Source organism: Loxodonta africana, chromosome 2, assembly GCF_030014295.1.
Source record: "Loxodonta africana isolate mLoxAfr1 chromosome 2, mLoxAfr1.hap2, whole genome shotgun sequence".
Classification (NCBI taxonomy): Eukaryota; Metazoa; Chordata; class Mammalia; order Proboscidea; family Elephantidae; genus Loxodonta; species Loxodonta africana.
Genome location: NC_087343.1, coordinates 110,677,952 through 110,705,075, shown reverse-complemented (window position 1 = coordinate 110,705,075; position 27,124 = coordinate 110,677,952). Strand labels below are relative to the sequence as shown.

General features: G+C 37.3%; 1 protein-coding gene across 14 annotated transcripts in view; it reads right to left on the bottom strand.

Annotated features, from left to right (window-relative positions):
* Window positions 1-27,124, bottom strand: part of PAM (peptidylglycine alpha-amidating monooxygenase) — a 338,792-nt gene that overhangs the window by 292,077 nt on the left and 19,591 nt on the right. For 12 of the 14 annotated variants that reach the window (XM_064274460.1, XM_023547920.2, XM_064274493.1 and 9 more), the window contains exon 2: window positions 25,091-25,142. The exons of 1 other annotated variant lie outside the window; for it this stretch is intronic. The gene's annotated coding sequence lies outside the window, so the exon portion shown is untranslated. Of the gene's footprint in view, window positions 1-25,090; window positions 25,159-27,124 lie in introns of those variants that run through there. One more of the 14 variants, XM_010589655.3, reaches the window with a different exon arrangement.

Genomic DNA, 27,124 nt, shown 5'->3' with positions numbered 1-27,124 from the left:
TTAAAGTCTCAGGGGTAACTGGCCACAGACAAATAAGGCACTTGAAGTACACTGTGAATTCAAATATATGAAGTAATGAATTTTATTTAATATTCTCCAATAAAGAGAACAGTAAAGCTATATGACAATGTACAATAAGTTTTTTAAAAATAGAGGAAAGACATGTATATTTAACTTGCTAAACCAGAAATTCTCAGGTAAATCTAATACAACATATTTGATATATGTTTCATATATTGCTGAATTTAAAGTTATTTTTTCCTAAATGTTGAAATAATTTGTTTTAACTCCAATTAATTTATAACATTTATAAATTAATTTTGTATAAACTTAGGATAAAATTGTTGCTTTAATTATTCAATGTACTTATGACTTTAAAATTCTCAAATCTTTTATTCAGTTTTTTATATTAGAAAGAATATGACAATATTACTGCTATCTTAGCTTTAAAATAAAACCAGTGAGGTCCCTTTCTGGAATACTGTACTTAGCCAACAATTGTTTTTCAGTTAAAGATTCTCCAGTGGTTTTTACATTTTTAAAATTTCCACTTAGAAGAAGCTTTTGATTTAAACCTTAAAAACAGAAAATCTTTAGACTTAGCTCAGTTTACATAGATATTTAAATACGTACCTATGTATATTTTTCTATGGAGGAATTTTAATTCCAAAGAATCTTAGATGTTCTATAAAAAGAAACACATTCAGAGAAGGTATCTTTCATAAGGTTTAAAGAAAGGAAGGAAAAAGTAGAACTAAGATTACTTTAGAGTAGAAAGCTAAGAATATGTTTATTTCTGTGAAGACCAAGACTCCTACTGATCATGATCCCAAAGGAGAGATTTTTCTAGAGGAAAAAAAACAATTATTCCAATATTGCTCCACTTGGCAGCATTGTTTACTTATGTGCTGCTACACGACCTGAGAGTTTTGTGTCACTTTTTTTTTAAAGAAAGTTAATTAAAGAAACCACATTTCCTGTTCATAATCAAATTGCCAGTGTGAGACCACCATGAGTTTCAGAAACCGTGAAGAGGTATTCCAATTTTCAAGAAGACCAATCAATAGCAATTAAATGTTACAAATGAATTTTTCACTTGACAAAATTATGGTTTGTAGGGTTCCTTTAAATAGCACCTTCGGTGTATTTAAAATAGATTTCAAATTACAAAATCTAAAGTTGCCATCAACTTTTCATGTTTGCACACTGCTTCGATCCCAACCAGTACCAGTTAGTGGCAAATGGGTGACCATTCACTATGTGCTTTTGAAAGCTTAAGAGAGTGGCACACCAAGTGTGGTACTATTTATACCTAGAGACAAGAGGTATAAGCCCATAAGGCACCCAAAGGGACCCTTAACAGTGGATTGCTTAGTAAATAAGAAGAAAAAGCCTTGTGCAACTGTTAAGCGCTTTTTACACAAATATATTTATTTCCTGGAACTTGGTAAATGTTTATTTTGTAAGTAACCTCCTAGTCTTTTTACATGCTCTTTACAATATTGGATTAGAAAGCAATTTAAGACATTATGACCTTTAATATTTTTCTCAGCATTATGATTTTGGCATTCTTTTTGTCACCTCCCAGCCCTTCGAACATACACACACACACACATATATCTCGTCATGTTAACCTTCGTATGTCTTAAGCAAATTTCCTAAATTCCATACATACAATGTTTAAATATAAATTAACCCCCAAAACAATAAACAACTTTAATCTCCATTCATGGAAATAAAGGATCAGAAAGCTATACAAATACTCTATAGTAAAGGCAGTCACCAGATTACAAATGAGTTCCATTCCTAAATCTGTCTATAAATCAAATTTGTACTTAAGTTGGAACAGTTAGGTACAGTTGGTATCTAAGTCAGTGAGTCAAAAGTTTGCTTTAGTATATAGTATATAGTGTACCTTTCTATGCATTGAACCCTGCTGGTGCAGTGGTTAAGAGCTCAGCTGCTAACCAAAAGGCTGGCAGTTTGAATCCACCAGTCACTCCTTGGAAACTCTATGGGGTGGTTCTTTGTCCTCAGGAGTCACTATGAGTTGGAATCAACTTGGCGGCAATGTTTTTTTTTTTTTTTCTATGCAAAAAATATTAAAGAAACACTTCCAGATACACTAACGCATCTTTACTATAACATAGTAAAAATAATAGCAATGTTTTGATGCACATCACAAAGTAGTGACCATTTCTTATTACAGACCACTGTATATACCTCAAAAATTTAATATAACAGGCTTTCCGGGGTTGGCTTATAACTACCGGTTACATGTAAGTTGGACGTTCATAACCTGGGGACAACCTATACAAGAAACACAATTCTACTTAATAGCCAGTTTGATTATTATTATCTTCCTTATTGGTATAGGTAGAACTTCTCTGAATGTTTGCTTATTGCCCAGTAAAAATGACAATTGGTGCTATACTTTAATAATACTTGCAGTAAGGGTGAAGACTCAAGTTGAAGTGCTCCCCGTAGCTATACTTCCTTCAAGAAACCCCTAGCATGTCCTAGATAAACCTCAAGAGACAAGGTATATGAAGTTACTTCGTTATCTATTTTAAGACTGCATGCTTTACAACTGACAAAGCTTTTCTTATCTGTGGTTGAAACAAGGGAATTTACTATATCTATCTTGCATTCTCCAAGCACTTGAAGCACTTACTGATGAAGATCAAAGACCACAGCCTTCAGTATGGATTACACCTCAACATAAACAAAAAAAAAATCCTCAGAGCTGGGCCAATTAGCAAAATCATGATAAACGGAAAAAAGATAGAAAAGTTATAAAGGATTTCATTTTACTTGGATCCACAATCAACACCCACGGAAGCAGCAGTCAAGAAATCAAAAGATGTATTGCGTTGGGCAAATCTGCTGCAAACAATCTCTTGAAAGTGTTGAAAAGTAAAGATGTCACTTTAAGGACTAAGGTGCTCCTGATCCAAGCTATGGTGTTTTCAATTGCCTCATATGCATGTGAAAGCTGAAAAATGAATAAGGAAGACAGAAGAAGAACTGATGCCTTTGCATTATGGTTGCTGAAGAATACTGAATAGATTCTGGACTGCCAGAAGAACAAACCCAGCTGTCTTGCAAGGAGTACAGCCAGAGCGCTCACTGGAAGCAAGGATGGGGAGACTTCATCTCACATACTTTGGACATTTTATCAGGAGGGACCAGTCCCTGGAGAAGGACATCATGCTTGGTAGAATAGACAGTCATAGAAAAAGAGGAAGAGCTTCAATGAGATGGACGGACAAAGTCTTTGCAACAATGGGCTCAAGCATAATGACAGTGAGGATGGCAGGACCGGGCAGCATTTCCTTCTGTTGTATACAGGGTCAGTATGAGTCGGAATCTACTTCACGGCACCTAACAACAACATCTTGCATTCAGAAACAGACCCAAAATTAAGTTACCTGTCCAAAAGGTTTGTTAGTTTATTTAATTTACTTTGCCCTCTTGGTAATATTTGACGTAATGTTGAAAACAGAAACGATCCACTTGAGAAAAAGTAGTTACAAAAGAAACACGCAACCAGATTAATATCTTTAATACATAAATAAATCTTACAAACAAAAAAAAAGATGAATCTGTTAGTTGGTTAATTAACAGATTTTTTTTAATTTTTTATTAACGGGTTAACCGATATTACCAAGAGGGCAAAGTAAATTAAATAAACTAACAAATCTTTTGGACAGGTAACTTAATTTTGGGTCTGTTTCTGAATGCAAGATGTTGTTGTTAGGTGCCGTGAAGTAGATTCCGACTCATACTGACCCTGTATACAGCCCAGCAGCCATATAAAAAACTGCTAAAATCACCAATGCAAATTACAACAAATGATGACTATTCTTCGTTTCTCAAACTGACTGTTAAAAACAAACAAACAAAAAATCCCAAGGTAGGACAGTGGGTGTTCTCACACAGGCCGCTATAGAAGTATAAACCAGCAGGGCCTTTCTGAAGGTCAATTTAGCACATATGTCAAAATTTTTGGAAAAATCTTTTAAGAATATTCGTATCCTTTAACTTAATTTTACTTCAAAAAATTTATCCTAAGAAAATAGACATGCAAAAATATTACTCTAAAAGTATTCTCATCAGTGTCATTTATAATTGCCAGAGAGAGAGAATATGCTAAAATCCCCAATAATGGAGAATTGGAGGATTGAAACAGGCATAAAATAAAATACAATGCAGCTATTAAAAAAGCAGCTGTGAGAAAGCATTTACTGATATGAGAAAATGTTTGCTATCTAATGCTCAGTGGAGGGAAAAAAAATGCAGGTTACAAAACAGAATGAGTATTATGATCCTAATTTTACATCTCCAAAAAAAAATTTTTTTTTTTTTTTTTTTAGTTTTATACTGGAAACCGTGGTGGCGTAGTGGTTAAGTGCTAGGGCTGCTAACCCAGAGGTCGGCAGTTCGAATCCACCAGGCGCTCCTTGGAAACTCTATGGGGCACTTCTACTCTGTCTATAGGGTCGCTATGAGTTGGAATCGACACGACAGCAGTGGGTAGTTTCATATCTCCGTTTGTTTCTGCGTGTGCATATATGCATGGACAGAACAGTGGAATGACTGACAAACAAATGACACCAGGGCTTATCTCTGGGTGGTGAAATAATGGCTAATTTTTAAAATATTGCCATTTTTGTCTTTTTTTTTTTTTTTTTGCCAACTTTCCTGGGAAAACATAATTGTTCAGAAAAATAATGCTTCAATTTCTCACAGAAGTGATATTTGGTTTCTGATAACTAGAATTACGTTGCTCAGTATAATGAAAGTAATGTCCTGAAAGAGGTTAAAACTGATCCTTTGCCACAGAAACAAGAACTGCATCCCTTCTCCACCGGGTAAAACCAGGCATATGGAACAGCATCATCCAACCTAAAGGCCACACTATTAAGATAGGTTTCCCGCCCCAATACTCAGAACTACACCCAAGATAGTAGTGAAATCATTCTCATAAGAACCAGAGGCTTAGAGAAAGCTACTATTATAATAAAACAAGCACTAAGATGACCATGACCCTCCCTGTAATCTCTCTGGACATCTCTGCACATCTATAAAATGGGGCAATAGCCTAGCAATCCTAGAGGCAGCCTTTCCCCAAGAGAATATTATTACTGTTTTTATATCAACAACAAACCAATACATGGCATATTTTACAATGTGATAAGCTAAGACACATCAATTTCCATAATGTAGCATATTGCACACTACGTTTTTTATTGTGTTTTAAAGTCTTATGTTTTCTACCTACTCGCTGAGCGTGTAGGTAGGCTTAAAAAGTTACCATTAAACTGATTGTTTTGCATAGAAAGCGATGACTACAATTTCCTGAATAAACATGTATCAATCAACAAATATTTATTGAGTACCTATGCTGTTCCAAGAATTATGCAAAGTACTGAAAGAAAATATTTTTAAATAGTGGCAAATCACTCCCTAGATCATACACAAGATAAGGAATTTGTATTTCCCCCACATTTAGGCTAATGATGACTACTGAATATTTATGAACATGAATAATTCACTAACTCTTATATTTGTCTTGTTAGTTTACTCTCTGAACAACTAGAAACATTTTATTACTTTAGAATGCTATTTTAGTATGTTTTTCTTTTAAAAACTTCAACTATTAATAAATGCCTTTTGATAAATATTTTAAAAAATAATATCATCAAATTCCGTCTAAATTCCGTCTAGAATGAGCTATATTATGCCCTTTCATTGCATGTTTTAATAACCCAAGTTAAAACTAAAAGTACTTTTCATACCACTAGCTGAAGGTAAATCTCCTGATAATGCTAATTTCCTAGCCAACTTTTTTCTGGCAAAGCCCATTGCTCTTGGGTAATGTCATCCATAAATATTCCTTCTCTTTGCCTACACTTTTTAGCCTCTGCCCTTGAGTCTCAACCATCAGGGCACTTAACCACCAAACCATTCTGTTCTTGTAGCTGATACATTCTCTTCCAACTATTAACACATTCTTATCTCACACTTCCAGATAACACATACATATTTTAATAATGGCACCACAAGGCTCACGGTTTTGCTGCTAAAATAAGTCACTTAATGGGAAGAATTCCGGCCAAATGTAATAAGAACAAAGTAATATAGAAGATTTTGATGAGTGGAAACCTTTTGTTTACACTTTGGGTCAGCCCTGCACGCTGATAATAGTCAATTTAAAGTTTTCACCCAAATTTAACACTACTATTAAGTCTATAAAGTCTTATATGTTTCAGATAAAATTATGTTACCCCCCCAACAAAATATTTAATTTCATACCATCATAAAAAACAGATGTAACATGGTTGGATCATAAAAAACAGATGTAACATGGTTGGCCCATGTTACATCTGTTTTTTATGATGGTATGAAATTAAATATTTTGTTGGGGGGGTAACATAATTTTATCTGAAACATATAAGACTTTATAGACTTAATAGTAGTGTTAAATTATGATGTAGATGTTACCATCTGTTACTCGATAATGTTAAAAACAAGGATTCCATTATACTTTTTTAAAATTAATATGTGAGGATTCTTTGTAGCTTTGAGATACAAAGAGATAAGTAAGGCATTTCATAAATATTGTGGGTGGAAATGTGATCTAGACATACGAGTCACCATTTTTGAATCTTTAACTATGAATTACTGACCACTTGGGAAGAGAAATGTAGTTTCTATCAAAAAGAATGAGAGTTATTATGCCTTGCATACAATCCATAACGTTAAGATACCAGTGGCATGATGAAGTTATTAAAGTCTTTTGGACAAAGTAAAGACCGTAATAACTCACTGCCACCTTCATAAGAGCCAGTGAGTTATGGAGTACATGAAGGTTAATTACCCTTCAAGTAAAGTATGTGGGCAGTTTCTTATTATAAATTTTTAATATCATAAGCTGTCACACCTTGTTAATAAACAATTTAAAGCAGGCTGGATTACGTGATTAAATTATAAAGACTATTACTTCAGATCTGTTCATTTCTCATCCAAGACATCAAAAACATGGTTTCTGTTACTGGAGGTCCAGGGATTGGTACTAAAGTCAATCAGAGCTGTGTAAGTGCAAATTAACTGTAAAAAGACTTTTCTCAAGTACTTTAACAACAAGAAAAGCAAAAGATTTTTCAAAGATGTGATTCAATTTTAGCTGTTAAATCAAAAGCTAATTCATCTATTTTGCCAAATCTGCCAACAGTAACAATCTTCAAATATCTATAATATACATCTCATTTCATAAATCAAAACCTATGTACTCACTAACCACCACTGTCTGTCATTTGTCATACTATGGTGGCAAGTGTGTTACTATGATGTTGGAAGCTATGCTACAGGTATTTCAAATACTAGCAGGGTCATCCATGGTGGATAGGTTTCAGTGGAGATTCCAGACTAAAACAGACTAGGAAGAAAGACCTGGCAATCTATGTCTGAAATTCAATGAAAACCCGCTAGATCAAAACAGAATACTGTCTGATACACTGCTGGAAGATGAGCCCCTTTGGTCGGAAGGTATTCAAAAGACACAGTAGCCACAACAATGGAAACGAGGATGCAGCACTGGAAGTACTCACTAGTCTATGCTGAGAAATTTGGAAGACAGCTATCTGGCCAGCCGACTGGAAGAGATCCATGCTTATGCCTATTCCCAAGAAAGGTGATCCAACTGAACGCAGAATTTATCGAACAATATCATTAATATCACATGCAAGCAAAATTTTGCTGAAAATCATTCAAAAGAGGATGCAGCAGTATATCGACAGGGAACTGCCAGAAATTCAGGCTAGATTCAGAACAGGACGTGGAACCAGGGATATCACTGCTCATGTCAGATGGATCCCTGCTGAAAGCAGAGAATACCAGAAAGATGTTTACCTAAGTTTTATTGACTACACAAAGGCATTCAACTGTGTGGATCATAACAAATTATGGACAAAATTGAGAAAAATGGGAATTCCTGAACACTTAATTGTTCTCATGAGGAACTTGTACATAGATCAAGAGGCAGTGGCCCGGACAGAACAAGCGGATACTGTGTGGTTTAAAGTCAGGATTGTATCCTTTCACCATAGCTATTCAATCTGTATGTTAAGCAAATAATCCCAGAAGCTGGACTATATGAAGAAGAACAGGGCACTAAGATTGGAGAAAGAATCATTAACAACCAGTGTTATGCAGATGACACAACCTTGCTTGCTGAAAGTGAAGAGGACTTGAAGCATTTACTGATGAAGGTCAAAGACCACAGCCTTCAGTATGGATTACACCTCAACACAAAAAAACAAAAATCTTCACAGCTGGACTAACAAGCAACATCACGATAAATGGAGAAAAGACTGCATTTGTCAAGGATTTCATTTTACTTGGATCCACAATCAACACCCATGGAAGCAGCAATCAAGAAATCAAAAGACGCATTGCACTGGGCAAATCTGCTGCAAAGGATCTCTTCAAAGTGTTGAAAAGCAAAGATGTCACCTTGAAGGCTAAGGTGCATCTGACTCAAGCCATGGTGTTTTCAATCACATCATATGAATGTGAACGCTGGACAATGAATAATGAAGACCGAAGAACTGATGCCTTTGCATTGTGGTGTTGGTGAAAAATACTGAATATACCATGGACTGCCAAAAGAATGAACAAATCTGTCTTGGAAGAAGTAAAACCGGAATGCTCCTTAGAAGCAAGGATGGTGAGACTGCATCTTACAGACTCTGGACATGGTGTCAAGAGGGATCAGTCCCTGGAGAATGACATCATGCTTGGTAAAGTACAGAGTCAGTGGAAAAGAAGAAGACCCTCGACGAGATGGACTGACACATTGGCAGCAACAATGGGCTCAAGCATAACGATTACGAATGTGGCGCAGGACCAAGCAGGGTTTCGTTCTGTGGTACACAGAGCTGCTGTGAGTCAGAACCGACTCGATGGCACCTAACAACAATAACAATATCACAACTTAGAGAATTCCAATTCCTCAAAAGGGATGGGGACTATAAATGAATACTAAAAATACCTAACATTTCCTGAGAATATCCAACATTGCTTTTTTATTTTTTTTCTGTAAAGGTCTATAATTTGTTGAATTTTGCATTCACTTGCCAAGCAACCCACACCTCTGAAGGAGCTACTGGCCCCCAAGAGTACCATGAAATATGATTTCCTTTGCTGAGAGTTGCAAAATAGTTCCCTTCCAGCTGACCGGAGTCACGTTCAGGCTGAGTTTAGGCACCTAACCACAGAGTGGCATATTTCCTGTACCTCTTAGTGAGTCCCCACCATATGCCATTCTCAGCAACAGAATTCCAAGTAGCACAGAACAGTGTTAGCTACATCTAAAATGTGCCTATACATATGACCAAGTCAGGAGAGCTCTGTGGATCTGGCTGGGCCTAAAGAATACCCAGGCCTACATCCATTCTTCCTCAGCCCAGTCACACCTAACTCCCCACCCCCCAATTCGAATAGGCTGAAAAAAAAAATGTGAATTGCAGAGCAATTTTGAGGATGATAAGTAAAAAGTTCAAAATGAAGCATATGTCCCTGACCTTTACACCAGAATAATGATTTCTAAACTAAGGGAAGATTTTAAGTGATTTTAATTCATGAGCAGTAATGAACAGCCTTAATTTACAAATCTCAGATAGAAGAGTAAGATCCTTTTCTGCTTCCAAAGATACTAACTTCTTCTCATTGGCTCTAAGGGTCAAAAGTATCAGTTGGGAATTATCATTATTATCACTAATTATAACCATACCTTGGTTCATAGTTCTCTTTCTTATAGCTTTTGATGTAGAAATCGTTAGGATACATTCTTCAGCTTTTTACTAGGCATCAAGAGTAGTTAATTTACTTATTCCTGTTCAGAGTACATTATTGACTTACTGCTCACTATGTTCAGAATGAAGCTGAGTAAGCTTTAAAGTCATGAGCAATCTGGAACATGTTACCTCTTGACCCTCAACTTTAAACTAAACATACGTTTCTAAAGTGAAAGGTAAGCTTTAATTTCTACATATTTAGACATTATTCTATATTTTTTGGGCACTTGTCCATTTTCTCTCTACGAATAATTTAGAATTTAATTCCTATAAATTTGCTGGGTTGTAATCAAATCCCCTTCAACGTCCAGAAGTTCATAAAGCTAACAGAAATCACATAAAAGATCCAGAAACTGTTAATAGTAACAATTTAGAAAACAACACACAGTAACAACAAACCAGAAAACCAAACTTGTTGCCATAAAGCTGATTCTGACTCATATCAACCCTACAGGACAGAGTAGAACTACCCCATAGGGTTTCCAAGGAGGGAACGGTGGATTTGAATGGCTGACTTTTTGGTTAGCAATGGAGCGCTTAACCACTGAGCAGCCAGGGTTCCTCAACAGCAATGAAGAGTGAAAAAAAAAAGTTTTCAATGTTAATACATGTTTACATTTAATGATTGCTAACTAAATTTTTTAACTAAATGCTAGGCACTACTCAAAGTACTTTAACTAAATGCTAGGCACTACTCAAAGTACTTTTGTCGGTTTAACTCATTCAATACTTACAGAACCTTATGGGATGGATATTATCAATAATTCCTCTATTTTGCATATAAGGAAACTGAGGCACAGAGAGGCTACTCGGAGAGTTTTTCAAAATCCCCGGCCACACCCCAATTAAATGCAGGCAGTGATCTTTCTTTTTCTTCTTAATTCTACAGGTGATTCTGACTTCCAACCAGTACTGAGAACAACTGGTCTTCAGGAGGAAGTTCTAAATACTTAGCATAACATCCAAAACCTTACACCTGTGTGCATGAACTTGCTTTGCCTCAAATCCTATCTAATCAAAAATAATGATGAGCAAACTTGCCAAAACCAAAGATAAAGAGAAAATTTTAAAAGCAGCCAGGGAGAAAAGAAAGGTCTCCTTCAAGGGAGAATCAATACGTTCAGACTACTCAGCAGAAACCATGCAGGCAAGAAGGCAATGGGATGAAGGAGAAAAACTGCCAGCCAAGGATCATATATCCAGCAAAACTCTCTATCAAATATGAAGGCGAAATTAAGATATTTACAGATAAACACAAGTTTAGAGAATTTGCAAAAACCAAACCAAAGCTACAAGAAATACTAAAGGAAATTGGTCAGAAAACCAATAATATCAGATACCAGCACAACACAGGTCACAGAACAGAACATCCTGATATCAACTCAAAGAGGGAAATCACAAAAACTAATTATGATTAATTAAAAAAAAAAATGCTCAAAACAGGGAATCATTGAAGTCAATATGTAAAAGATCACAAAAATCAAAAAGAGGGACTAAATACAGGTGGCATAGAACTGCCATATGGAGAGGGATACAAGGCGATATAGGGCAATACAAGTTAAGTTTTTACTTAGAAAAATAGGGGTAAATATTAAGGTAACCACAAAGAGGTATAACAACCCCATAACTCAAAATAAAAACCAAGAAAAACGTAACGACTCAGCAAACATAAAGTCAAATACTATGAAAATGAGGATCTCACAATTTACAAAGAAAAACATCTCAGCACAAAAAAGTAAGTGGAAAAATGAAATTGTCAACAACACACATAAAAAGGCATCAAAATGACAACACTAAACACTTATTTATCTATAATTACGCTGAATGTAAATGGACTAAATGCACCAATAAAGAGACAGAGAGTCTCGAACTGGATAAAGAAACACAATCTGTCTATATGCTGCCTACAAGAGACACACCTTACACCTTAGACTTAGAGACACAAACAAACTAAAACTTAAAGGATGAAAAAAAATATATCAAGCAAACAATAAGCAAAAAAGAAGAGGAGTAGCAATATTAATTTCTGACAAAATAGACTTTAGACTTAAATCCACCACAAAGGATAAAGAAGGACACTACATAATGATAAAAGGGACAACTGATCAGGAAGATATAACCATATTAAATATTTATGCACCCAATGACAGGGCTGCAAGATACATAAATCAAATTTTAACAGAATTGAAAAGTGAGATAGAAACCTCCACAATTATAGTAGAAGACTTCACCACACCACTTTCGGAGAAGGACAGGACATCCAGTAAGAAGCTCAATAGAGACACGGAAGACCTAATTACAACAATCAACCAACTTGACCTCTTTGACTTATACAGAACTCTCCACCCAACTGCTGCAAAATATACTTTTTTTTCTAGTGCACACGGAACATTCTCTAGAATAGACCACATATTAGGTCATAAAACAAACCTTTGCAGAATCCAAAACATCGAAATATTACAAAGCATCTTCTCAGACCACAAGGCAATAAAACTAGAAATCAATAACAGAAAAACTAGGGAAAAGAAATCAAATACTTGGAAAATGAACAATACCCTCCTGAAAAAAGACTGGGTTATAGAAGACATCAAGGAGGGAATAAGGAAATTCATAGAACGCAACGAGAATGAAAATACTTCCTATCAAAACCTCTGGGACGCAGCAAAAGCAGTGCTCAGAGGCCAATTTATATCGATAAATGCACACATACAAAAAGAAGAAAGAGCCAAAATCAGAGAACTGTCCCTACAACTTGAACGAATAGAAAGTGAGCAACAAAAGAACCCGTCAGGCACCAGAAGAAAACAAATAATAAAAATTACAGCTGAACTAAATGAATTACAGAACAGAAAAACAATTGAAAGAATTAACAAAGCCAAAAGCTGGTTCTTTGAAAAAATTAACAAAATTGATAAACCATTGGCTAGACTGACTAAAGAAATACAGGAAAGGAAACAAATAACCCGAATAAGAAACGAGAAGGACCACATCACAACAGACTCAACTGAAATTAAAAGAATCATATCAGATTATTACGAAAAATTATACTCTAACAAATTTGCAAACCTAGAAGAAATGGATGAATTCCTGGAAAAACACTACCTACCTAAACTAACACATTCAGAAGTAGAACAACTAAATAGACCCATAACAAAAAGAGAGATTGAAACAGTAATCAAAAAACTCCCAACAAAAAAAGCCCTGGCCCGGACGGCTTCACTGCAGAGTTCTACCAAACTTTCAGAGAAGAGTTAACACCACTACTACTAAAGATACTTCAAAGCATAGAAAATGACAGAATACTACCCAACTCATTCTATGAAGCCACCATCTCCCTGATACCAAAACCAGGTAAAGATATTACAAAAAAAGAAAATTACACACCTATATCCCTCATGAACATAGATACAAAAATCCTCAACAAAATTCTAGCCAATAGAATTCAACAACATATCAAAAAAATAATTCACCATGACCAAGTGGGATTTATACCAGGTATGCAAGGCTGGTTTAATATTAGAAAAACCATTAACGTAATCCACCACATAAATAAAACAAAAGACAAAAACCACATGATCTTATCAATTGATGCAGAAAAGGCATTTGACAAAGTCCAACACCCATTTATGATAAAAACTCTCAGCAAAATAGGAATTGAAGGAAAATTCCTCAACATAATAAAGGGCATCTATGCAAAGCCAACAGCCAACATCACGGAGAGAACCTGAAAGCATTTCCCTTGAGAACAGGAACCAGACAAGGATGCCCTTTATCACTGCTCTTATTCAACATTGTGCTAGAAGTCCTAGCCAGAGCAATTAGGCTAGACAAAGAAATAAACGGCATACGGATTGGCAAGGAGGAAGTAAAATTATCTCTATTTGCAGATGACATGATCTAATACACAGAAAACCCCAACGAATCCTCCAGAAAACTACTGAAACTAATAGAAGACTTTGGCAGAGTCTCAGGTTATAAGATAAACATACAAAAATCACTTGGATTCCTCTACATCAACAAAAAGAACATCGAAGAGGAAATCACCAAATCAATACCATTCACAGTAGCCCCCAAGAAGATAAAATACTTAGGAATAAATCTTACCAACGATGTAAAAGACCTATACAAAGAAAACTACAAAGCTCTACTACAAGAAATGCAAAAGGACATACTTAAGTGGAAAAACATACCTTGCTCATGGATAGGAAGACTTAACATAGTAAAAACGTCTATTCTACCAAAAGCCATCTATACGTACAATGCACTTCCGATCCAAATTCCAATGTCATTTTTTAAGGTGATAGAGAAACAAATCACCAACTTCATATGGAAGGGAAAGAAGCCTCGGATAAGCAAAGCATTACTGAAAAAGAAGAAAGTGGGAGACCTCACTCTACCTGATTTCAGAACCTATTATACAGCCACAGTAGTCAAAACAGCCTGGTATTGGTACAACAACAGGCACATAGACCAGTGGAACAGAATTGAGAACCCAGATATAAATCCATTCACATATGAGCAGCTGATATTTGACAAAGGCCCAGTGTCAGTTAATTGGGGAAAAGATAGTCTTTTTAATAAATGGTGCTGGCATAACTGGATATCCATTTGCAAAAAAATGAAACAGGACCCCATACCTCACACCAAGCACAAAAACTAACTCCAAGTGGATCAAAGACCTAAACATAAAGACTAAAACGATAAAGATCATGGAAGAAAAAATAGGGACAACCTTAGGAGCCCTAATACAAGGCATAAACAGAATACAAAACATTACCAAAAATGACGAAGAGAAACCAGATAACTGGGAGCTCCTAAAAATCAAACACCTATGCTCATCTAAAGACTTCACCAAAAGAGTAAAAAGACCACCTACAGACTGGGAAAGAATTTTCAGCTATGACATCTCAGACCAGCGCCTGATCTCTAAAGTCTGTATGATTCTGTCAAAACTCAACCACAAAAAGGCAAACAACCCAATCAAGAAGTGGGCAAAGGAGATGAACACACACTTCACTAAAGAAGATATTCAGGCAGCCAACAGATACATGAGAAAATGCTCTCGATCATTAGCCATTAGAGAAATGCAAATTAAAACCACGATGAGATTCCATCTCACTCCAACAAGGCTGGCATTAATCCAAAAAACACAAAATAATAAATGTTGGAGAGCCTGCGGAGAGATTGGAACTCTTATACACTGCTGGTGGGAATGTAAAATGGTACAACCACTTTGGAAATCTATCTGGCGATATCTTAAACAGTCAGAAATAGAACTACCATACAACCCAGAAATCCCACTCCTCGGAATATACCCTAGAGAAATAAGAGCCTTCACACAAACAGATATATGCACACCCATGTTTATTGCAGCTCTGTTTACAATAGCAAAAAGCTGGAAGCAACCAAGGTGTCCATCAATGGCTGAATGGTTAAATAAATTGTGGTATATTCACACAATGGAATACTACGCATCGATAAAGAACAGTGACGAACCTGTGAAACATTTCATAACATGGAGGAACCTGGAAGGCATTATGCTGAGCAAAATTAGTCAGAGGCAAAAGGACAAATATTGTATAAAACCACTATTATAAGATCTTGAGAAATAGTATAAACTGAGAAGAACACATACTTTTGTGGTTACGAGGGGGGGAGGGAGAGAGGGTGGGAGAGGGTTTTTTACTGATTAATTAGTAGATAAGAACTGCTTTAGGTGAAGGGAAGGACAACACTCCATACATGGAAGCTCAGCTCAACTGGACTGGACCAAACGCAAAGAAGTTTCCGGAATTAAATGAATGCTTCAAAGGTCAGCGGAGCAAGGGCAGGGGTTTGGGGACCACAGTTTAAGGGGACTTCTAAGTCAATTTGCAAAATAATTCTATTATGAAAACATTCTGCATCCCACTTTGAAATGTGGCGTCTGGGGTCTTAAATGCTAACAAGCGGCCATCTAAGATGCAGCAATTGGTCTCAACCCACCTGGAGCAAAGAAGAATGAAGAACACCAAGGTCACATGACAACTAAGAGCCCAAGAGACAGAAAGGGCCACATGAACCAGAGACCTATATCATCCTGAGACCAGAAGAACTAGTTGGTGCCCGGCCACAACCAATGACTGCCCTGACAGAGAGCACAACAGAGAACCCCTGAGGGAGCAGGAGATCAGTGGGATGCAGACCCCAAATTCTCATAAAAAGAGCATACTTAATGGTCTGACTGAGACTAGAGGAATCCCGGCGGTCATGGTCCCCAAACCTTCTGTTGGCACAGGACAGGAACCATCCTTGAAGACAATTCATCAGACATGAAAGGGACTGGACAGTGGGTAGGTGAGAGATGCTGATGAAGAGTGAGCTAATTATATCAGGTGGTCACTTGAGACTGTGTTGGCATCTCCTGTCTGGAGGGTGGATGGGAGGATAGAGAGAGTTGGAAGCTGGCAAAATTGTCAGGAAAGGAGAGACTGGAAGGGCTGACTCATTAGGGGGAGAGCAAGTGGGAGTACGGAGTAAGATGTATATAAACTTATATGCGACAGTCTGACTTGATTTGTAAACGTTCACTTGAAGCTCAATAAAAGTTAATAAAAAAAAAAAAAAACTAACCGGTAATGTAAACCAACTAAAGAGAAACACAAACTGAAAAAAAAAAAAAAAATGATGAGGATGTTGGTGGAAATCAAGAAATAAACGAATGAATGTGTTTGCATATATTTAAAGGCGGTGCATATCTTCCCAAATGATTTTGTGAAAATTAAATAATATTAATATACTAAATAATATATGGTAAATGCCAACCAGTAGCTGACACAAGGTCATGTTTCAATAAAGGCTGGTTTCCTTCTCTTTTTAATTCATTCAGTAAATACGAATGTATCACCTCTTATGTGGGAGAAGCTACATTCTGGGCTGAAAATACATTGTTAAATAAAATATAGCACCTGGCCTCAGAACGCTACCTGTAACATAACAATCAGACATTAAACCAATAAATACAAAAAGTTAATTACTTTGGTGATAAATACTGTGCAATGAGGGGGAATGGGGGCTGTGAGAACTTAGAACTGAGGTAATTTGTCTATGAAAAATTTCTTCCAATGAAATGTCTTCCAATGGAAAATGACAGAAGACAAAATGATGCATTCAAACTGTGACATTGGTGAAGAATATCGAATACACTATGGCTGCCAAAAAAGGAACAAATCTGTCTTAAAAGAAATATGACCAGAATGTTCCTTAGAAGCAAGTATGGTGAGACTGACTTGCTTACTTTGGGCACATCATCAGGAAAGACCAATTGCTAAAAAAGGACATCATGACTGGTAGAGAGTCAGCAAAATCTAGGGAAACTCTCAATGAGATGGACTGACAGGATAGCCACAATGGACTCAAACAGACCAATGATTATGAAGATGGTGCAGGATGAGGCAACATTTAGTTCTGTTATACATAAGGTCACCATGAGTTGAAGTCAACTCAGCGGCAACTAATAACAATGCTTAAATTTGTTTAGGGTTGGTGTTAATGATTGAATTGTCCTCCCCAAAATGTGTCAACTTGGCTAGGCCATGATTGCCAGTATTGCGTGGTTAACCTCCATTTTGTGATCTGATGTAATTATCCCATGTGTTGTAAATCTTAACGTGTATGATGTTAATGAGGCAGGATTAGAGGCAGTTATGTTAATGAGGCAGGACACAATCTACAATATTAAGTTGTATCTTGAGTCAATCTCTTTAGAGATTTAAAAGAAGCAAGCAGAGAAGGAGGTACCTCCCAATACCAAGAAGGAAGAGCTGTGAACACAGCATGTCCTTTGGACAAGGAGTCTCTGTGCTGAGACATTCCTAGGCCCGGGGGGAAAACTGATGACAAGGACCTTTCTCCAGAGCTGACATAGAGAGAAAGACTTCCCCTAGAACTGGCATCCTAAATTCAGACTTCTAGTCTCCAAAACTATGAGAATAAATTTGTTTCTTAAACCCATCCACTTCTGGCACTTCTGTTATAGCAGCACTAGATAACTAAGACAGCTGGGGTGCCAAGAAAACCTAAACATCAGGTTTTCCAGGTGTGGGAAGGGAGAACATTGAGAAGAGCAGTCTAGACCAATCAAACAGCTTGACCAATAGTCCCTAGGCAGAAGCAGCTTAGGTGTGCCATGGACAGAAAGGCTGCTAAGGCCGGAGCTTAGGGGTTACCCAGAAAGAAGAGGGGTACAAGATAAGGGTGGAAAAGCAGGTAAGGAGGTAAATCGTATAGGGCCTTATAGAGCAAGTGAAGAATTCTGAACTTGATTCAAAAGCAAAGGGAAACCATTAAGAGTGGCACAACCAATTAAGTGCTCAGCTACTAACCAAAATGTTAGCAGTTCAAACCCAGCCAGCAGAGGCTGTGGTCTATCAGTCTTCCCCTTTGTTTCTAGTCCAGTGTTCCTCAAAGTGCTGGGAGCCTGTTTCTGGGAATACTAGAATACTTTCTAGGGAGTCAACCAGCAAAGGGGTAATGGGACGAGCATCAATTCCTAGATCCTCCATCTTCATTATATTCTATCCTAAAACTGAACAGCCTGAGAATGAGTCTGTACTTGCAAAATTTCTTTTTTTACCCCAGATTCATGCTTAATTTTACTATGAAACATTGTCTTACAGTGGAAAAATTTGAGAAGCCTCAAATGAAGGATAATTCTAAATACTGGTATTGCTACTGAGAACATAAATAACATTAATGACTAGGTAACACGTTCTTCTGGAACTCATGGATTCTAAATCTTTGCTGTTACTGAAATTAAAAGTGGAACTAAGAAATGATCATTTAAAGCAATTTTTGGTGATAGAACACTGGATATTTGTCCCATGATATTTGCTACACACTTATACTAAAAGATTATTTGTTGTTTATCTAAAATTCAAGTGTAACTGGGCAGCCTCTATTTTTATTTGTGACATCTGGCAACCCTACCCACATTTTCATTTTGAACTGAGCCCCACAAATTATGTGGCCAATCCAGAACATGATAACAAATTTAAACCTTCATTTCATAAGCAGAATGTCTTATACATAACTGAATAATACATGAGACGCCAGCTGAGATCATACTGAAAAACTTCACTTTTATTTGAACATTTTCCCTTCCTCCCCTTGCATCCCCTCCCACACACAAAAACACACACTGACGTACTTCTTCCTGCCAAGTTTCCATTTGTGCAAAGGTGTAAAATTGTTCCTGCCAAATAGGAAATAATTTGGAAATGAAGGCCCATCAGAGACTCAGATATGAGCAACAACATAGAGGGTATAATAGAAGAAAAGAAAACTTTAAAAAAAGAAAAGAAAAAAGATTGTTCACAAAAGCACAGTTTCCAAAAATAATTAAACGGAAAAAAGAAACCAGCATCCTGCCTGTATCAATAACACCAGTAATAAGTAAATTTAGAGGGAGAAAGTGATACAGCACATATTAGTGCAAACACCCTGGGACTACAGAACTTAATTGATTGTACCCTTTCTGCTACCTGGAACTTAAAAACCTAATAATCCTTCCATTTCAGATCCTGATTCCATCCTGCTATGAACTTCACGCTCCCAGTCTGCTTTACTGTGCTTCAGACACAGACAAGATAAATAAAAGAAGCTTTTATATCCTGCAAAGAGCAAGTTCACCTTTGGTGTAAATGTTGAAGAAATGTGAAAAATGATTTAATCTTTGAAAAAAAATGTGTTCTGAAAGTGTTTAGCTTTGAAATTCCCTAAGTGTTTAGCTCTAAGAATATCAATTTCACAACTGAGATATAATAGCAATCTATCCTTCTCAACTTCAATACCTGGAACTTAAAGCAAGCAGACTGGGGTAGGTAGGTGGCAGACAAGAGCATGGACATGGGTAGCAGATTGCCTGGTTTCAGATCCCAGCTCAGTCACTTATTAACCTTACGACCTTGGGCAAGTTTCTTAAACTCTTGGTGCCTCATCTGCATAAACCAAACCAAACCCACTGCCACCAAGTCGATTCCAACTCACAGCCACCCTACAGGACAGAGTAGAACTGCCCCGTAAGGTTTCCAAGGCTGGTGGATTCAACTGCCAACTTTTTTGTTAGCAGCCTGAGATCTTAACCACTGTGCCACCAGGCCCTCACCTATACAAGGAGGATGATAATAACAATATCTATTTCATTATTAAAAAAGTAGAGTTCTAAGAACAAGGCCTGGTCTACCGTAAGCACCATGTAAGTGTTGTCATTATACTTACACAGAAATAGTATTAAAACAATTTCTGGGTTAAAACAAAGATGAGAATGTAAGGGGGTAGGAAAACTAGATAAATGGAAACAAAACAACCAGAATGGAAATAATGAGAATGTTCACACATTATAAAGAATGTAACCAACGTCACTGAGCAATTTGAGTAGAAATTACTGAATGGAAACCTAAACTGCTGTGTAAACTTTCACTGAAAACACTGTTTGTTTGTTTTTTTTTTAATGAAAAAAAAAAAAGAAAAAACAACTATTTCAGGGCTTAATCTTTGAATGCAAGTCTCTGTGCATAGCTAACCTCATTTATTTTTCCTGGCAGGCATAGTGGAAACCAAGGTCTCAAAGAGAAATGTTATTTTGTCTTTTATTTCCCGGTGAGAGTCAGAACTTAAAGAAAGCTAAGAAGATTTTACAAATACAGCCTGGTTGAGAACGATCGTAATGTGGTACAAAGAGCAGCATGGGGGGGGGCACCAAGGCACAGATGAAAGTCCTGGTTCACAGTTAAACTGTGGAACTGCACTTCAGCATTTAGTTTTTTGGTTTTTTTCTCATCTATAAAATGAAGAAGGTACCCAATGAATTTCTATCATTCCTGGCAAAACTAAAATTCTGATTTTGTAACCTTTACCATTAATGTCAAATTCGTCAAAAGGCATTCGGGTGAACTTTTACTTATCTGAGGCCTTCTTGGGACAGTCTTTCTTGAAATTCTAGTTCTCTATGTATTCACTACAAAATTTATCATCCTATACTGGTTTATATATATATATATACACATATACACTACACTTACTCATTACCCCTCTAAAGCCAGGCAGGAAACTTGGTGACGCAGTGGTTAAGCTTTAGGCTGTTAACCAAAAGGTCAGCAGTTTGGATCCACCAGGCACTCCTTGGAAACCCCGGGGCAGTTCTATTCTATCATATAGGGTCGCTATAAGTCAGAATCCACTTGATGGCAACAGGTTTGGTTGTGGTTTTAAAGCCAGGTGATAAAATAACCTCAGTGTTAAATAACCAGAAAAACAAGAATGAGGAATTATTAAAAGTTTCCATTACTAGTTGAGCCTGGCAGAAAAATTAATAGTACCTATTAGTACAGTGTGCAATGTTTTTATTCATATTAACAAATTCCATATCATTCTAATGACGTATTTTTGGAGACGGTAGAGTAATATTTCTCAACCTGGGGCGCTTTTACCTCCCAGAGGGCATTTGGCAATATTTGGAGACATATTTGGTTGTCATAATTGGGGGAATACAGTGGCATCTAGTGGGTAGATGCCAGAGATGCTGCTAAACACCCTCCAATGCACAGGACAGCCCCCTACAACAAAGAATTATCTGACCCAAAATGTCAATGATGCTGAAGTAGAGAAATCCTGCCTTAGAGCAATGGTTTTTAGTGGAGGCAGCACTGTCCCCTAGAGGGCGATTTGGAGATCTGGTTGTCATAACCGGTGAGGACAGAAAGTTAATGTTACTAATAAACAGGGATGCAGAGATACATCATGCAATGCCCAAGAAAGTGGCTTTAATGAAGTACTGTCCCACATCCTGCTCAACTTTCAAAATGTCCCACAAATCATGCAGATGATAAATCTGCTTATGATTATTTGAGCCTAGAACCTAATTCCATTTAACACAGAAACAAAGAATATTTTGCATGGTTTAAAAACCCCTATGTTATAGAAATGCAACTATTACGTAAATCAAGGGAAGACAGTATTTTGTTTGACTTGAAATTTTTCCAAGAGTTGCTCATCATTTTGGAAAAACCACGACGTCACCAATAACAATGCCCTTCATAGTATCTGAGTGGCCGTTACAGCAGAGAAGTATCAATTTTCGTTTGTAGCTGCCACACACACAGTCATTCTACATATAGGCACCAACTTCTGAATACTTCATGACATCTTCCAGTGTAGCTGTAACCAAGCATTTATATATTATAATATACATTATAAATTATATTCCTTTTATTGCTCTTTTATATTATCTTTAGGAGTCCCTGAGTGGTGGAAATAGTGAACAAGCTCAGGTGCTAATGGAAAGGCTAGCCGTTTGAGTCCACCCAGAGATGCCCTGGAAGAAAGACCTGGCTTTTTACTTCTGAAAAAATTAGCCACTGAAAACCCTATGGAATAGAGTTCTATTCTGACACACATGGGGCTTCCACGAGTTGGAACCAACTCAACAACAACTGGTTTAGTTTTTTGGCTTTATATTGCAGATAGGGATTTTATATATATATTTAAATTATGCATGCCGTTGCTAGGTGCTGTCAAGTTGGTTCCAACTCATAGCGATCCTACGGACAAGAGAAGGAAACACCGCCGGGTCCTGTGCCATCCTCACAATCTTTTATACTTGAGCTCATTGTTGCAGCCACTGTGTCAATCCATCTCAGTTATGGTATTCTTCTTTTTTTCCGACTCTCTACTTTAGCAAGCATGATGTCCTTCTCCAGCGACTGATCCCTCCTGATAACATGTCCAAAGTATGTGAGACAAAGTATCATCAACCTTGCTTCTAAGGAGCATTCTGGCTGTACTTCTTCCAAGACAGATTTGTTTATACTTCTGGCAGTTCACGGTATATTTAATATTCTTCACCAACATCGTAGTTCAAAGGTGTCAATTATTTTTTGGTTTTCCGTATTCACTGTCTAGCTTTGGCATGCATATGAGGTGACTGAAAACACCATGGCTTGGGTCAGGCGTACCTTAGTCCCCAAAGTGACATCTTTGCTTCTTAAAACTTTAAAGATGTCTTTTGCAGCAGATTTGTCCAATGCAACACGTCATTTGTTTTCTTGACTGCTGCTTCCATGGGCATTGATTTATGGATCCAAATGAAATCCCTGAGAACTTCAATTTTTTCTCCCTTTATCATGATATTGCTCATTGGTCTGGTTGTTGAGGATTTTAGTTATGCATGTAAATAGATTACATTTACATGTGAATTTCATTCCACGACAATAAAAAGGGCACTACAAAACATATGTTATTAGAAAGAAAGACATTGGGTACAATAAGGTTGAAAATCTTTATAGATTACTTCATTTAAAGCCTTCATTTTATGGAAGTCCAACTGGAGGCACAGAGAATAGCCCATCAGATCTTTTGATGGCAAGTCCAGTGGCTATTCCATGACAGGCATTCTCTTCTACTCTGATTTTATCTTTATGGGGTCAATAGATCTCTGAATACTTAAAAAACCCACTGCCATCAGGTCGATTCCAAATCAAAGCAGCCCTATAGAGTCGCTCTGAATACTACTACCCACCGAAAAACCCGAATGCTAGGGACTGCTTAATTCCAATTCACACAAAGTATTACCTCAAAACACATAATGTAAAGCTGACTTGTACAGCATCAGCATATATTATTATGTGAACTATGACAAGGATAAACAGAAAAGTGTCATCACCAACCCATCAGAAAACTAAGCTTCACTCATTTGGTTGTTTGTCTACGTAACCTTCCATGTAAAACCAAAGTGAATGAAAATGAGAATGACTCATTTTAGAGGTTTCTAATTTTGCAAGATTAAATCACCACAGGTCTAGAATTTCCTCTGGAACAAAATGCCACAGAATAGGCTTTGTAAGGAAATAATGATAATCATCTACTTCAGCAGTCCCACAACTCATTTTATCCATTCATATGGGGTCCAGTTTTCATTTCACTCTAAATGCTAGAGAGACCACATGTCTGTTTTGATTACTGTGACTCCTTAATATGATTTTTGGTAATATTACAGTCTCCTTCCTGAAAACTCTAATTTTCCCTCTTGTTTACTTGTTAGGCAAACATTAATTGAGTGCTCCTTGTTTAAAATACTGCACAGAATGATCCAGGGAATTATAAAGTAGAAGACAAACTGTCTGCCTTTGACAATGTTACCATGTAAAAGGCAAGACAGAACAAATACAAACATATAAATACAAGTACAGGGCAAAATCAAGGAGACTGCAGAAAAGCAATACGCAAGTATTAAAAGGGAACACAAATCAAATCTTAGAAAGAAAAAAAAAGGAGGAGCTGAGAAGCTGAAAGGCAATTCTTGCAAGTCTCATTTTTAATTTTCTGTGATATAGGCTTTCTCCTCTGAACTTTTCTATCTAGTTGGAGTCCAAGAAGTGCTTACTGGATATCCAGCCTGCTTCTCCCAAAATGGCACAATAATATTCAAGTGTTAAGTATTCTAGTCACAATTGATACAGTTCTGCCCAGAGAAGAAATGACTGCAAGTCTTTCAAGAGCAGAAAGAAATTTCACAGATGTCCTTTCATTAGCAGCATCACAGAAAAAAATAAACACAACTATCCCATATTAGCAGTCCCTGGGTACTGCAAATGGTTAATGCACTCAGTTGCTAACCAGAAGGTTGCAGGTTCAAGTCTACCCAGAAGTGCCTTGGAAGAAAGACCTAGTGACCTACTTCTGAAAAACCAGCCATTGAAAGCCTCTGGACCATAGCTCTACTCTGACACACATGGGGTCACCATGAGTTGGAATCGACTCCATAGCAACTGGTTTGATTTTTGGTTTATCCCATATTAATCGCTAATGTGACAAAACAAGTTCTCCCTTTTTTTCCATCTATAAAAAGAAAGAAAAATAACTTCAATGACCTCTACTTTGGGGTTGGGGGTGGGGGGACAGAGAGAGGAGGCAGGTTAAACTAAAGTGCTCTATTTCTGGGGGGAAATTAAAAACCACCCTCTACTAGTATTTGGAGCCCTGTGGTTCAGAGCTCATGCTGCTGACCAAAAGGTCCGCAGTTCAAATCCACCAGTTGCTCCTTGGAAACCCTACGGGGCAGTTCTACTCTGTTCTATAGGGTCGCTATGAGTAGAAATTCTCTTGACGGCACACAGTAACAACAACATAATGACAAGAGCTCTGGGAAATGAACGGCAACACTCCTTGTTCATATTCAAATAAAAATCACTTACCTCTCAGATGAAGGGCTGTTTTCTTAAAGTACATTTTACCCACAGATTTCTCCTGTGAAGAAAAGACCTCTCATTTGTACTAATTTTAAAATTCTTTAGTAGAATCAGATCTCTCATGCTTACTCAGACAACTGGGTCACTTTTTTCTGAAACCTCTACTTAAACACTTGATTTTTCTTTATGTAAAGTTGTATTCATACAACTAATACTTATAAAGTACCTACTATGTTCCATGTGGAAATTATGGAACAATATCATTAATATCACACGCAAGCAAAATCTTGCTGAAGATCATTCAAAAATGGCTGCAGCAGTATATTGACAGGGAACTGCCAGAAATTCAGGCTGGTTTCAGAAGAGGACGTGGAACCAGGGATATCATTGCTGACGTCTGATGGATCCCCGCTAAAAGCAGAGAATACCAGAAGGATGTTTACCTGTGTTTTATTAACTATGCAAAGGCATTTGACTGTGTGGATCATAACAAATTATGGATAGCACTGCGAAGAATGGGAATTCCAGAACACTTAGTTGTGCTCATGAGGAACCTTTACATAGATCAAGAGGCAGTTGTTCGGGCAGAACAAGGGGATACTGATTGGTTTCAAGTCAAGAAAGGTGTGTGCCAGGGTTGTATTCTTTCACCATACCTACACAATCTGTATGCTGAGCAAATAATCCCAGAAGCTGGACTACATGAAGAAGAACAGGACATCAGGACTGGAGGAAGACTCATTAACAACCAGTGTTATACAGATGACACGACCTTGCTTGCCGAAAGTGAAAAGGACTTGAAGCATTTACTAATGAAAATCAAAGACCACAGCCTTCAGTATGGATTGCACCTCAACATAAAGAAAACAAAAATCCTCTCAACTGGGCCAATGAGCAACATCATGATAAATGAAGACAAGACTGAAGTTGTCAAGGATTTCATTTTACCTGGATCCACAAACCACACCCATGGAAGCAGTAGTCAAGAAATCAAAAGACACACTGCATTGGGTAAATCTGCTGCAAAGGACCTCTTTAAAGTGTTGAAGAGCAAAGACGTCACTCTGAAGACTATGGTGCGCCTGACCCAAAGCCATGGTATTTTCAATAGCATCATATGCATGTGAAAGCTGGACAATGAATAAGGAAGACCGAAGAAGAACTGATGCCTTTGAATTGTGGTGCTGGCAAAGAATATTGAATACACCATGGACCCCCAAAAGAACAGGCAAATCTGTTTTAGAAGAAGTACAACCAGAATGCTCCTTGGAGGCAAGGATGGTGAGACTGCGTCTTACATACTTTGGACATGTTGTCAGGAGGGATCAGTCCCTGGAGAAGGACATCATGCTTGGCAGAGTACAGGGTCAGCGGAAAAGAGGAAGACCCTCAACGAGGTGGATTGACACAGTAGCTGCAACAATGAGCTCAAGCATAACAATGACTGTAAGGATGGCTCAGGACCGGGCAGTGTTTCGTTCTGTTGTACATAGGGTCACTATGAGTCGGAACCGACTCAATGGCACCTAACAACAAAACGTTCCATGCACTGTTCTAAAAATCTCAGCTCAATGAAGCTTCAATTTTAATGAGGACAGACAATAAGGAAATAATTAATTAATTAATTATATACTATAGAATATGTCAGACAATAATAAGTTCTACAGAGCAAAAAATAAAAAAAGGCAAGGCAACAGGCTGAAAGATCACAGGTGAGGGTTCACAGTTTTAAACAGGATAGTCTATGTCTTAATGAGAAAGTGATTTTAAGTCTTCAATTGGTGTCTTAGTTACCAAGTGCTGGTATAACAGAAATACAAGTAGATAACTTTAACAAAGAGAAATTTATTTCTTCACAGTAAAGTAGGCTAAAAGTTGAAATTCAGGGTGTCAGCTCCAGGGGGAAGGTTTTCTCTCTCTGTCGGCCTTACTCATCAATCTTCCCCTGGACTAGGAGCTTCTCCACGCAAGGACCCTGGGTCCAAAGGATGTGATCTGCTCCCAGCACTGCTTTCTTGGTGGTATGAGGTCGTCCTGTCT